This window comes from Vicugna pacos, chromosome 11 (genome assembly GCF_048564905.1).
Source record: "Vicugna pacos chromosome 11, VicPac4, whole genome shotgun sequence".
Lineage (NCBI taxonomy): Eukaryota > Metazoa > Chordata > Mammalia > Artiodactyla > Camelidae > Vicugna > Vicugna pacos.
Genome location: NC_132997.1, coordinates 13,866,194 through 13,881,346, shown reverse-complemented (window position 1 = coordinate 13,881,346; position 15,153 = coordinate 13,866,194). Strand labels below are relative to the sequence as shown.

The 15,153-nt window shown below is 41.2% G+C and overlaps 1 protein-coding gene across 3 annotated transcripts in view; it reads left to right on the top strand.

The window, feature by feature from the left end:
* LOC140699647 (trafficking protein particle complex subunit 9-like) overlaps positions 1-15,153 on the top strand; it is a 205,788-nt gene that overhangs the window by 114,294 nt on the left and 76,341 nt on the right. Inside the window, exons 1-2 of one of the 3 annotated variants that reach the window (XR_012077893.1) lie at positions 320-589; positions 1,185-1,310. The exons of the other annotated variants lie outside the window; for them this stretch is intronic. The gene's annotated coding sequence lies outside the window, so the exon portion shown is untranslated. Of the gene's footprint in view, positions 1-319; positions 590-1,184; positions 1,311-15,153 lie in introns of those variants that run through there. 3 annotated transcript variants of the gene reach the window in all.

Sequence of the window (15,153 nt, the reverse complement as noted above, 5' to 3'; positions counted from 1 at the left end):
TATTATAGCACACATGAAGCATTTAACACGCTGGCACTTAGCAGTGTTCACTGTGTGGGGCCGCCCCGCTTAGCGTGTGTCAGAGCCGTAAAGGCAGCATTTGTCTGTTGAGGATGCACTTGTAGCCCCTTGGCTAGGTTGTGAATTTGCTGATTTCCTTTAATACTTGTAACTCTGTGTGACATGGGCAGTTATTTTCATGGACAGATGAGGAATCTCAGGGTAAAGAAGACTGTGTAATTTGCCCAAATTCAGACCATAATTTTGGGTTCAGTGGCCTCGGTTCAGCATGGGCCCCTGGGCCTTCTGCTCTCTCCGTTCAGCACCAGAGCCAGAAATGGAGTTGGCTGTTTCCCTGCCCAGAATATCCAGCAGGCCGCAAGACACCCCTGGCCCTGTGCTGCTTGAGCAAAAACTCCGGAGGAGAGGCAGTTACAAAAGGGATAAACATAAAAATAGACGACAGCAAACTGTGATCAGCCCTGAGAAGGAAAGGAACACGTCTCGCCGTGCAGAGCTGTGAGCTTTCCCTTCTGGGCTGGTCTGGGTGCGTTCATCTCAGCTAAACAAGCTCTGCTGTTGCAGCAAGGTAGGAAGGCAGGGCGCGTGTGGGTAGGTAGACAGGGCCTTATTGATCGTACTCATTCCCCATTAAGTGGCAGCTTTCACGGGCACTTACCTAGTAAACAGATGTGGGCCATAATCATCACGCACATTGCTTGGAAGTTTTATTGACCCCAGCTTTGAGATGAGGTCATTGAACCCGGGGAGTTTGCTGCATGCCCGTGATTACCTTGCAAATACCCCAACTGTTCTTTCAATCTAGACTGGTGTGGCTGTCATGCCCCAGCCCTGTGAATGGCATCGTGTAGCTTCTCCCAAGTGGCCCAAATGACTGACATTGATATGCTTAATTCGTTGGAAATGGTATGTGGCAATAATAGAAAAAGGTAGTAAGAAATTGTTTGGAAAACTGGAAAAAACCTATTCTTCCCCAGCTGGGGGAGCGTAACCTGTATCATTCACCCTACTCACTGCCTGTCACCTCCTCCCTGCCGACTCCGTGTTCAGAAGCCACTCTGAGCCTTGGGAGAACATTTTTCCTCATGACACTTTTGACTAGGACCCGCGACATCTCTGTCCCTGGTTAACTCTCTCTTCAAAGCCATTTAAATTTTTTGCAGGCTCCTCCACTCAGATGTAAGAATAGCCTCTTTAAACTTCTTGATGCAGCTCCGTAATGAAGATCTTGCGATGGAAACCTAACCAAAACTGGGATGTATGCACAGTGACTGCAACCTCAGCACATTGTGAGTTCATAATCAGAGGGGTGGGTGACTCAGGAAAGGCTTTTTTAAGGTAACAAGGGGAAAGTGAAAGGACGCAGGCTGTTTGAGAAAGAAACATCTCGGTCACAGCCAACAAGACACCTGTGTTCAGGATGGGGTGTGGCGAGTGCAGAGTTCTCACAAATAAAGAAGTGATGTGATGGGAGGGAGGACAGCTGGGTACTTTATTGGGGAGAAAAAAGTGGGCTGAACATTTCCTGGTTGAACAAGAGGATTGTGACATGATGTGCTTGTATTTTGGAGAGAAGGGTTTTGTGGGGACAGGCCTAGGATTACGCTGTCTGGCTGGGGAGTCAGCACAACAGAGAAACACAGAGATCCTGGCAGACCCCAAGGCCCAAGCTGGCGAGAGGCTGCCCACAAATTGGAGCCCTGGAGGCTGGTTCTGTCCCTTAGCTGGGGACTCAGACCTCGCTTCACAGCCCAGTCCTGTTGATACAAGAATAAAAAGCGTTGGGCATGAGAAGGGCTGTGCCCCACGCTTTCGTTTAGCCCCTGGGATGTGCCCCAACAGATTTTGTTCTTTGACTTCATGCAGTAAAGAATTCAAGAGCAAGCCAGTGTTGAATAAATGTATATATATTCAGAGAGATACATTGAAATGCAAGAGAAACGTCACGAGGTGTGGGGGTTTGATGCACAGATTAGAAGTAGGTACACACTCCACAGACAGAGTGTGGGCCTTCTCCAAAGAGGGAGAGAGAGTGGTGACCGCGAGGTGGCGCTGTGTTGCTTGTTTTCTTGGGCTTGGTGGTTTCATATGCTAATAAGTAGAAGGACCAGCCCTAGGGCAAGGGGCTGGGATTCCCAGGGAGTTGGCCATTTCCCACCCTTTGACCTTTTGTGGCTATCATTGGGACTGCCATGTGCCTGGGGCATGTTATTCACCACGTTACTATTACAATGGGTGTTTACTGAATCTCAAGATCTGCTAGAAGTTAAATCTCTTCATCCTGAGCCTCAAGGCCTTTTGGGGGTTGAATGCTTCACCATTTTGATGTCAATTGCTGTGGCCTTCCTTGAATGGCTGTGCTCTTCCCCCTTCCATCCTGTATCACTGTGATGACACAAAGACAGTAAAGGCTGGGCCCTAACCGTGCTCCTGCATTTAAGGGCGGGAAGTGTGGGGTGGGCTTATGATGACTCTGAGTGGTGAGAAGGATGTTTCAGATTTTCTCACGTGAGACATGGGGATCTGCCAGCAGCCTCCCCAGATTTATCTCACGGGCATTATCCCTTGTGTTGTTATGGAAACAACAGGCCAGCCAAGAAACAAGAATCACACAGAGGGTTGGAGTACTGAGATTTATTACGCTGGCAGGCTCAGAGAGGTTTCTTTTCCAAAGCTCTGAGCACCTCCAAGATGTGCACATGAGGTTTTATAGGATTAATTACAAGTATGGGGCTATTAGCCAATAAGGCTCAAACAACAAAAAGCAAGGAATCAGTACACTGAAGCTTATCAATTTGGAACAGATCCCGTTACTGACAAATGTTGACCTTGGATTTTCGGGTTAGCTTCTTAGCCCAGTAAACTGACACTAAACTTCAGATTTACCAGGTAGCCCAGCAAAACTTACATCACTAAACCGACACTTATCACACTTAGATTTCTGACTTAGCTTGTTAGCCCAGCTGGGGTTTTCCTTCACAGTGTCACTTATCTTTTGTATTTTTCTTTTTTTCTTTTTTTAAATATTTAATCCAAATTTAATATCAGGGTTCTTTGGGAAAGAAATTTCTCTTTTTCTTTTCTTTGGGGCTCTTTTGGGGGGCAGGTAATTAGATGTATTTATCTGTTAGTGGAAGCCCTGGGGCTTCAACCCAGGACCCCGTGCACGCTAAGCACACGCTCTACCACCCGCCCCATCATCTTTTCTTTTTGGTTTAGCTGCCAAGAATCCTACAGCTGAATTTCTAGTCAGCCTTTAACACTTGCCCTGACTTCATGGAATCCATTTTTATGAGTTTATCTCCCCCTGGCTTCATTTAAGTATTGAATATCCATTTTCTCTTCACTCTCCGTTTTGCCTTTTTGTTGTTATGGTTCTTAAGCTGTTTATAAAAGAATTGTTTAAATTCTCTTTTAGCAAGAGGCTGAATGTGAATAAATATGTAAACAAACAGCACAATTAAATGCTTTTATACATTCTGAGCTGTTTAGTAGTTACTTAAAAACTGAATTGAATATTAAAGTAATAGCATTTAAAAAATATTTTTTAATATTTTATAAAAATATAGCTGATTTAAAATATGATATTAGTTTCAGGTTTACAATAGATGCTCCATTTATAGTTACTGTAAAACATTGTCTGTATTCCCTGTGTTGTAAGATACGTCCATCTAGCGTGTTTACATTACATGTTGCAGTTTGTATAAGAAAGTTGGGTAACGCAGAGCCTGGGACGTGGCTGTGTCTGACCCAGGTTCACGCTCATCCTGCCTGTCAGAGCTCAGGCCTTCACAACTGTCTGCACGGGAGCGAGTGGAGGCAGCTCTCATCAGTGCTGGCACCACCCTGTGAGTGGCAGTGACAGCAGTGATTTTGTGTGGAGGTGCAAAGTGTTTTTCCAAGAGCTTTATATGCGTTTCTGCATTTAATAATAAAAGCCCTCCTGTGAGGAAGCGTTTTAAGTTTTCAATGTATAATACATTTTATTTTGATATTGATAGATTTCAAACCTCTGGAAAATTTACAGGAGTAGTAAAATAAATGCTTAGATAGAGTTCACTTTAAAGGGCACTATTTGGCTTTCTGTGTCTGGTTTATTTTAGCATTAAGTTTCAAGGTTCATCCATATTGTAGCCTGAATCAGTTCTTTATTCTTTTTGTTTGATAATATCATTTTCAATTTTTTTTCGTTTTTGGTCTATTTAAAAATATTTTCATTGAAGTCTTGTTAGTTTATAATGTTGTGTCAGTTTCTTGTGTACAGCACAACACTTCAGTTAAATAGGAACATACCTGTAGTCATTTTCATACTCTTTTTAAACATAAGTTACTATAAGATATTAAATATATTCTCCTGTGCTATACAGTATAAACTTGCTGTTTATTCTTTACATACTCAGTATCTGCAAATCTTGAACTCCCAATTTATTCCTTCCCACACCCTCTCCCCACTGGTTACCATAGTTTGGTTTCTAAGTCTCTTTGTCTGTTTCTGTTCTGTAGATATTCTTTTTTCTTTCTTTCTTTTTTTTTAGATTCCACATGTGAGCAATCTCATATGGTATTTTCCTTTCTCTTTCTGGCTTACTTCACTTAGAATGACATTTTCCAGGTCCATTGATGTTGCTACAAATTGCATTATTTTATTATTATTTTATGGCTGAATAGTAGTCTATTGGACAAATATGCTACAACCTCTTTATCCAGCCATCTGTCAGTGGACATTTCGGTTGTTTCCATGTCTTGCTATTGTAAATATTGCTGCTGTGAAGATTGGGGTGTAGGTGTCTTTTTGAATTAGGGTTCCTTCTGGATATATGCCCAGGAGTGGAATTGCTAGTTCATATGGGAGGTCAATATTTTGTCTTTAGAGGAACATCTATACAGGTTTCCACAATGGCTCCACCAAACTGCATTCCCACCACAGTGTAGGTGTGTTCCCAATTCTCCAGAGACTCTCCTGTATTTATTGTCAGTGAACTTCTGAAAGATGGCTATTCTGACTGGTGAGAGGTGACACTTGATTGCAGTTTTGATTTGCATTTCTCTGATAATGATATTGAACAATTTTTCATGTGCCTACTGGCCACTTGTACGTCTTCATTGGAGAAATGTTGCTTTAGGACTTCCGTAAATTTTTGAATTGAATTGTTTGTTTGTTTTTCTTATGAAGTATAAAAGCTGTTTACATATTCTGGGAATTAAGCCCCTAGCAGTTTCATTTATTGCAAATATTTTCTCCCATTCCATAGGTTGGTTGTCTTTTTGTTTTGCTTACTGTTTTCTTAGCTGTGTAAAAGTTTGTAAGTTTAATTAGATCCCTCTTGTATATTTTTGGTTGTTTTTCTATTGCTTGAGTAGACTGCTCTAGGAAAACATTGCTGAGATGTATGTCAGATGTTTTGCCTATGGTTGTTTCTAAGAGGTTTATACTATCTTGTCTACATGTTTAAGTCTTTAACACATTTTGAATTCATTTTTGTGCATGCTGTGAGGAAGTAGTCTAACTTCAATGATTTACATTCAGCTGTTCAGTTTTCCCTACACCACTTGCTGAAGAGGCTGTCTTTACTCCATTCTATGCTCTGACCTCCTTTGTCAAAGTTTCAATGACCAAAAGCTTGTGGGCCTATTCTTGATAATTTTGTTTATCCGTTCATTGATGGGTGGATATTGTTAGTAACTTTTGGCTACTCTAAATGATACTGCTATGAATATTGATGTGAAATTTTTTATGAGAATATGCTTTCATTCTGTTGGCTGTACATTTGGCCCGCCATATCTGTAGTTTCCACTACATGGATCCAGATGACTGATTGTAAAGGGACTCGAACATCCCTGGATTATGGTATCCAGGGTGTGGGGTTCCTGAAACCAACCACCCAAGGGTATTGAGGGATGACTCTACATATAGGAGTGGAATTGCTGAGCCATGTAACTCTAAGCTTTTGAGGAAATACCAGACTTCTCCAAAGAAGCTGCACCATTGCCCCTTTCCTCTGGCCGCATAAGAGGTCACTCTGCCTCCTGAATGACATTTCTTATTGTCCATGTTTTGGTTATAACCATCTTAGTGGGTGTAAAATGAGATCTCATTTTGTTTTTGATTTCCCTAGTGATGCTGAGCATCTTTTCATATGCTTATTGGCCATTTGTATATCTATTTAAATTCGTGGTAAATTTAAAAATTCGGCTTATTTCCTTGTATTGTTCAGTTGAAAGCATTCGTTATATATCCTGGATACTACTCTCTTATTAGATAAATGCTTTACAAAATTTTTCATCTATTCTGCACATTGTCCTTTCACTATATTTTTTTTAAACATTAAAACAATTTCTTTACAGGGGAGGTAGTTATGTAATGATTTATTTTATTTTTCTTGTTAAGCATGCACTCTCTCACTTGAGATACACATTTTCCCTGTCATTTCACTTTCTTGATGATGTCCTTTGTAAGGAAAAGGTTTTAATTTTGATGAAGTCCAGTTTATCTGCTTTTTTCTTCTATCATTTGTGCTCTTGGTTTTGTATCTATGAACCAAAAGCTTATCCTAGGCCCACAAAAATTTATACTGTGTTTTCTTTTAGAAAGTGTATAGGTTTAATTTTTACATTTCTGTCTGTGATCTATTTTGAATTAATTTTATTTGTTATATAAAATATGGGTGTTCAGATTCCAGATTGATTCTTTTGCCTGCAGACACCCAGCTGTCCCTGAACCATTTGTTGAATAGACTATTCTTTCAATGGAGTGTTTTTGGCCCCCTAGTGGAAAACTGTCTGTAAATGTAAGTTTTCCCCGTGGGTTTTTATTGTGTCTCTTAGATATATTTATCCAAACTTATGCCAGTATCATACTGACTTAGTACTATAGCATTTTAGTACACTTTAAAGTGAGTCCTCCAACTTTATTCTTCTTTTTCAAGGTTGTTTTTGCTGTCCTGGGCCCCTTGCACGTCCATGTGAATTTTGGGATCAGTTTTTCAATTTTTGCAAAGAAGTTAGCTGGAATTTTGATAGGGATTCCACTGAATATATAGATCACTTTGAGGAGTCTTAACATTTATAATAATTTTGTCAATCATTCCAAGAAAATGGAATGTCTTCCATATATGTAGATCTTTTAAAATTTATTTTGGTGATACTTCAAAAAGTTCAATGTACAAATCTTGTAAATTTTTGTTAAATGTATCTCTCACTTTATTTTTAATGCAAAGGCTGAGTTTCTTATGGGTGGGACTATATATCAATCTTCTTATTTCTAGAAGTCCTTCACAGCAAATACCCTAGGTATATATTTGCTACATAAATCTATCCACAACTATTCCCCGCCCCATGATATAAGAAACCAAGACCCAAGTTAAGCTACCTGAAAACACATATGTGGAAGTGAGAAATGAGACCCTTGGGTGGGGCTTTGTGCAGATGGTACTGAGAGCTTATTCAGAATGGCTTTTTCTTAATTTCTTTTAAACAACCCTTTCAGTGTATTTAGTCAGATACATTAAGAAAATGCCCTTTTGATGTGTGGAGTAGCTAAGACTATAATTTTCAGATAAATTCTAGTGAGAGTGTTGTACTTGAAACCTAATTTGCATCAATTTTTGAAGATTTATGTTTCAGGAGCTTTGACTAAAGAACACCTGTCTTTATTCAATAACGAGAACTAAATGCTCAAGCAACATGTAAGAGTTTGAGCAAACTGCCCCCGCCCCGTAGTGCTGGGTGGCTGCAGCTGTAACTGAGTCAGTGCTTACCTCTCCCAGTATGCTTGTGGTGATCTGCTCTAAGGGGCTCGTCCAACAGTTTGTCAGTAGTCTGTTAGACAATGTCATAAAACATTGATTGAAGGTTGCTGGAATGCAATATATTCTTATTAATATTAAGTAAGTACATATTGAGTGCTTACTGTATGATGGAATTGTCCCTCAGCCTCACATGAATATTATTTCTCTTAAAACCTCTCATATTTCCTTGTTATTCTCACTTTACAAATAAGGAGACTGAGAATTATGTCTTCTCTCTTTTGGGGGGAGCTCATTATCAATGATGAGAATTTGTAAGGAAAAAGATATTGATTCATCATGAGAAAATATTTTTGTGAGAGTCAGCAATGAAGAAGATGAACACTGAAGAAAGTGATCATTGTTCGAGTGAGACAAGCCCTGGGTTGTGCGGAGTCAGCATCCCTGTCCTGGACACGGTATGTGTAGGGCTGCGTGGTGGGTGAGGTGGCGCGGCCACGCAGGGAACGCGGATGCTGGGGCCTTAGGCTGTGCTCAAGCCCGGTGGGGCTTTCTCCTAAGGGCAGTGGACCATCATTGACAGATTTTAAGTAGGAGAGTGGGGTGCTCTCGTAGTTCACATTTGTCTTGTAGAATGCTTGGAAACATTTAGAAGGCTTGGCAGGAGGTGATGTGATGAGTCAGTGTAGGGTGGCTGCGAGGTGTAGCAGTGTTCAATTTTCAAGTGGTTTTCAGGCCCATGCTTATGGCTTAGTAGCTGTGTCAGTTTGAATGACACAGGCAAGGAAGTGAAACAATTTATCTAGTCAATTGAAGCAGTGATGTACCCAATTCCCAGGACTGTTGTGGAGATCCAGTGAGATACACTGTGCAGTGTGCAGCATGGTCTCCAGCACAGAGTCAGTGCTGAGTGAGTGCCAGTGAGTATCTGGTAGGTCAGTTTAGGGTGGTGGGACTCGGTGACTGAGGATATCTGGTCCTTGAAGGAGGGGTCCATTCGCATCTGTGAGTGATGGGCCTGAGTTGGTAAACGCAGGGAGACCTTACCCCCCGACCAGAGGCCCTGGGCAGGACGGCTCGGGAGGGGCACCGTGAAGACAGCTCTTTGCAGGTGGAGTTGGAGGTGCCCTTGAAACATCTACGTGCAGTGTCACGAGCTTAAATAGGAGGTCTTGGCCCAGGCTGTGCATTTTCCTAAAATCTCAAGTCCTGAAGACGCCAAAGTATTGATCACTGAAAGTGAAGTCATACTTTAAAGGACAAATGAATAGTAGTATCATCTCTGTCATCAAAGCTCACGTCTATTTATTCATCACTCAGTTTGCTAATTGGGTACTTACAGAGCTCACTTCACCCTCCTCCCGTGGGATCAGGCTCCACAGAGAAGAGCTGGTGAGTCTCCCTCATTTCAAGAAGTAGACACATTTAGATTGTAGCGTTCTGTACCTTGCCAGACTTAGGATATTAGTCTGTTGGTTTAATTGTATTTTCTGTTGGCCATGTCCTGACAGGAGAGTAATTTTACCACATGGTCATGTTTCTATTAGCTGTTACTGAGATTTGCTGATCTGATACATAGTGTATGTATTATATTAACTTTGTAGAGTAGTTACCATTTTTCTGTCTTTGCCCTTTAATTTTGTTTGCCCCTTCAGTGTTATATCCTTTTTGGGGCCTTACTTTTTTTTAATTAAATAATGTCTGTTAGCAGTTAAGAAAACAAAAGCAAAGAAAAAATGCACATGAGAGCTAAATTTAGAAAATATCTAGTGTGGTTTCTGTCTCGGCAATGGAGGGTTCTAGAAACTCTTAGAAACCTTCATTAGACAAGTGTTATAAAATGCTGATTAACAAATAAAACCTTCCTTCCTCATCTTTCAACCTGCACAACTAATTGTCAAGAAAGTGAGGGGAAATTCTCAGAAGCCAAGACAAACGAGAAAGCAGGGATTCTGGGAGATACGTGAGCGTTAGAAGCCGTGGGGTGCTGCTTGGCTTCTGGACTTATTTTCAGTTGCCTTGACAGGAGGGCAGGAGATGAGACCCAGGCCTCTCAAAATAGGAGTTGGATGGGTGATCATATTATGGGCCTAGCCAATCCTGAGTATCTTGGTTTACTAAAGGGTGAAAGAGGAAAAAAAATTCCTCAAGGCAAGAAAGTAAGGAAAGTCAATTTTGTTGGAAGTAGGGAAAAATAACAAATCCAAAGTAAGGATATAGTTTAAAGCTGTTCTGACATTAGAGTGACCACAAACTCCTGGCAGAAAACCACAGCTACTCCTTGATTGATAAGTTGTGTTTTGAATGAATCAGTGAACAGCCATTCTGAAAAAGGCCTCCAGAGTCTTGTGGATCAAGATACTGGACAGCAAACACCTCCCTTCCAAGGTCTCATTCAAATAACCAGAATGGTTTTAAAGGAAACTATCAATAATCTGAGTTCTATTTATTGACATTACTATATGCTAGGAATTCAGAGGTGACTATGTAGTTGTCTCCTCTTTTATGGACCTTACTTTCTCTTTGGGGAGACAAAATGACATAGTTGGGTATCTTGGTGGAGGGAGGTGTTAGTCTGTTGCAATTAGCCAGGAGAGGAGATTAAGAAAACAGTGAAGGGTCTTGTTCACTTGGCTTTTAATTGCAGGCTCAATGAGCTGTCACTGGAGGGAATAGATCTTACGGAGGATGGACTTAGCTCAGGTCTCTTTGGAATGGACAAGGGAACCTGGAGTAAGACAGTCAAATCTGTGCAGACATTAAAGTTCACTTGAACGTGCTCCATCCCTGAGCCAAAGATAGGACAAATATGCAGCACTTCTTGAGGACAGAGGAGTGGTTTTTAAGGTTCTTCAAGAATGAATCCCAGGGAACCGAGATGGCCAGTTGTCAAACTGAGACTTTGCTCTTTGGACGGTGTACCCATCAAGGGTATTGGCCTTTTATATGTTTCCATTTGTCTTTAATACATGTCTGTTGATGAGGACGTGGGCACAAGTGTTTGACACCTTGTCGAGGTGATTTTGGATACCTGCCTAGAAGCACGGACACAGTTGCCGCTGCATCATACATCTTGCAGCCCGTCCCTTTCCCCAGCTCCGTAATCACGGCAGAGTGGTTCCTTGTTGACCTGTCCATCTCCTAAGTGACATCATAACCCATGAAAAGACCAGAGCATATTAACTTGGCTTTGTTAAAGTCAAAGGTACAGATCAAATATGGAGTCAGATTTGTAATTTCCTATTTCAGTAGTGCCATGGAGAAGACAGTTTGGTCAGCTTTTTGTAGTGCCCTGGAGGCATTCTCTCTCAGCTTCTGGGCGCCTCTGTAGAAAACCCTTCATAGCTGTCTGGCCTGCTGGAAAAGCACTCTGCCTGTTTTACCCTGAAGATGTGTTCTGTTTATAAACTCATCACTACTACTTGGAAAACAACTCAATAAAAACTCAGTTGGTTTTCCACCAGCCATGGGCAGGGGTGAGGTAAACAGTGTTATTATTTCATAAAATAATAGTAATAATAGTAATTGTGATATTAGTAGTAGTAGTAGTAGTAATAATAATAATAATAATATTAAAAGAAGTCTTAAAACAGGAATGAGCACATTGGAGAGAGTCAATAAATGCTTTCTGGCTTAAATCAAAAGTGATGACTCAGTGATTCCATGGCTGCTCTATTTGCTAAGCTAGTTACTCTTTGCTCCATTACACATTTTTTTAAGTGAAAAAGAATTACAAGCAAATGGTTAAAAAAAAACTCAAACAGAGCACAAAAATACACAAGTGAAAGAAGATTTCCCTCATCCTCTGTTCTTTCAGCCTTCTCTGGAAATGTCACTGTTTACTATCCTTTGGGTGCTTTTTCAGATATGCTTTGCACATTCCCACCTATGTATTTAAATTAGTTTAAAATTTTAGTTATTTTTAACTTAAAGGGATTTAAATCCTCAAGTGGCTTCTGGCCGGGTAATAGAAAAGAACAAATCTGACTCCATATTAGATCTGTTCCTTTGAATTTAACCCTATGCTCTGTCTCCTAGGCTTCATCTTGCTTGTAAAACAATGTTGCCTAGAGCCTGAAATAAACAGGAGATCCTATTCTGAAGGCTCTGACCTTTAAGGATATTTAACACTTTTTCATTCATTAAAAGATAGCAAATTGCATAATAGAAAATAACTTTTGTTTTGTTGGAGGATTGCAGGGATCTGACCCACGCAGATAGTTGCAAGAACAAAGGATTCTAAGAAGAAGGAATCCCTACACTAAGAAGTTTGCAACAACCAAGCACATAGGAAAGGAGCCTGAATTGTGACTTGGGGAGATGGTTTTCCAGGACATTAGTTTGCCATCTAGGTCTACAGAAACTTGCTATTCCGTGCCCCAACATCTGGTCTCCCAACTTATTGTCCTGTCCTGCACTGAGGAGAAAGAATTTCGACTTGGTAACACTCCTATCTACCTAGAAACCTGGGCACTGGAGCTGAGTGTTATGGAAACAGGCCAGCCAAGAAAAGCACCAATCGGGGTGTTGGGTGTACTCAGAAGTATTATGCCGGTGGGCTCAGAGGGGCTCCTGCTCCGAAGTTCTGAGCACCTCCAAGACGTGCACATGAGGTTTTAAAGGCTTAATTACAAGTAAGGGGGAATTAGCCAATAAGGCTCAAAGAACAAAAAGCAAGGAATCAGTACGCTGGAGCTTATCAATTTGTAATAGATCACATTACTGACACTTGTTGAGCTTGGAATTACGAGTTAGGTTGTTAGCCCAATAAACTGACACTAAACTTCAGATATATGAGATAGCCCAGCAGAATTTAGATCAGTAAACCGACACTTATCACACTTAGATTTGTGACTTAGCTTGTTAGCCCAGCTGGACTTTTCCTTCACATGAGGACAGCTCTCCCACACCCAGGGAACTACTGCGAGCCCTTGATGTTTCCACTAGGGTTGGGTATGGTTTACCCAGGAGGGATGGGGACTATGCACCAACACTCAGGCAGTCTGCTCTGTCTGGGGCTCTGATCTTGTACCATCCCGCTCCCCGCCAGCCCAACACCTGGGACAGTGGAGCTAAGGCAGTGATCCTGCCTGCCTGTTTCCCAGCGTGTAAAAGGGGAATATGTACCTTTCCCAAGGTAGTTCTGAGCGACAACACCTGCGGGTGCTTGGTTCTCAGAGCAAGAGAAAACCCAGGTCCGCGTGGGGGCAATGGGTGTGATCCCCATAGGGCTTCTGCAGAAGCATCGGTTGGAGGGCTGGATCAGGGAGGTAAAACTTGAGCTGCGGGACTTGAAGGGTTACAGAATGGTACAGAGGCTCGTCTGCCACCTCTGGGTGCCCCAGAGGTAAAGCTTTTTCTCTCCAACACCGCTACCACCCTCCCCTCTCCATATCCCTCCCTAGTCTCTGCTCATCCTGTCCATCTGTATCCCTCCACTTTTCCCCTCTGCTCCACCCACTCCCATCTTCTCCCTCCCTCGCTGTCCCACCTTCTCTCGCAGAACCCAGAGAGGATCGCTGGCCCTCCTGCGCATGCGCAGTCAGTGCCAAGTGGTCAGTGCCCTGAAGACACAACTGACAAATAGAAGGGGGCCGCACCCTGTTACAGCGGGTGCTTTCACTTTTTGGGTCCTTATGTAACTGCGTGGTGTTATTCAGGATCACCCATTCTGAACTGTGTGATGGTGCTGCGGTGTCTCCTAGTTATTTGTTTCTGTAAGTACTCATGTATTTTTTCCAATGTGTGGTACTAGACATCTAAAAATGCATTTTTCAGATGAAAAATAATGTGTATTAAATATAAAAGTCTGAAAAAAGGGTCAAAAAGGTCTATCCTTTTCCCAGTATTCAGAGATAATAATTAACACTTTAAAATCTATTTTCTGTTCTTTTCATCAGTGTGTATTAACTCTGTCATAAAAACCAGCGAGCACTGTGTTCCTGTTTGCTGTATGGAGACCTCCATTTTCCATTCGGCTTATTACAATTTTTTTTACAGTATTCTATCTCTGCTGGCATGATTTTTAATGACCATTATAGCATTCTGTGTTGTGGAATCCCCGTCCATTTTACTTTGGACTTAAGTAAACTTTTAAATTCCAAGTAAACTTAACTGGAATACTGAAAAGAGAACTGTGGTGGTACCGAAAGTCCCCTACTTCCCTTCCCCTTTATTCCTGAGAGTAAAAACTGCTGACAATGTGGAGTATATATTTCATGACCTTTAGGCCTATGTCATATATATATACGCATACATAAATGTATATGAGTAATCTATGTATATGTGTGTGTATATAAGCTTTATTGAAAAATAAGGCCATACTATATGTTTTCTGCAGCTCGGTTTATTCACTAAGGTATATATCACAGACGTCCTCTCCCTCCAGACTCACCCGGTCCTTTCAGATAGAGTAAAGGGGTCTCCTGATGTGCAGGTTTGGTCTCTTGTGTAAGGACACCTTTCGTGGGAGAGAACTGTGGAAAAGGCCTTGGACCACGCAGAAACACCGGAACTTTAGTGGCCACAGCTCACCGTGATTTACCGCATCATTGTCTTGATGGTGGACACTTAAGTTTTCTCCATTTTCCACTGTCAGAAAGGGTGTCTGACTGGCATCCTTCTTGTACAAACATTCCTGTGATCTTGTATGAGTATTCCTTTAGTTAAGGTTTCTGGAAATTTAGTCCTTGGATGTGACAACTACATAAATCCCAGGCTCCTTTCAAGTGAATCTAGAAATTCCTTCTCCTGTGGGGAATGAAAAGATGTAGAATAAATTTTGTAACCAATTCTCTATCGCTGGGTATGATTCCACTTCAGCTTTTCTTCCCACCAATGTAAACAGTGCTGTGTAAATGCTCTGATGAGTACATCTTTTTGAACTGATTCTTTTTGTAAATGAAACGATTCCTAAAAGTGAAGTTCAGCCTGTGTGTACACACGTTTTCCAGGGTTTATATATCCATTGACATGTCGTCCTCCAAAAGATCACTCCCAGTTTGTTGTCTCAAAAATGGACACTAGCTGGAATATATTTTACAAATATTTGGCAATATGATGAGCAAAATGATTTTCATTGTTTTAGTTTGCACTTTATGACCAGTGTGGTATTGAGCATTTTTCACTCATTAGCCAGCTAACTTTTAAAAAGTGAATGATCCCTTTGTCCTTTGCAAATATTTCAGTGAGGGAGCTTGTTGCTTTGTGACAGCTCAATGTATATTATGAACATTAACCCCTTGTCTTCATCAACATGTATCACAGAGCTTTCCCTTGTCATTTTTTGCCTTTCATTTTGTTCAGTAGGTTCATTTTTGTTGTGGCCCAAAATAACCTTTAGATAGTAAATGTCTTCTTTTTGGGTTTTATTCTTGATATTATTCTT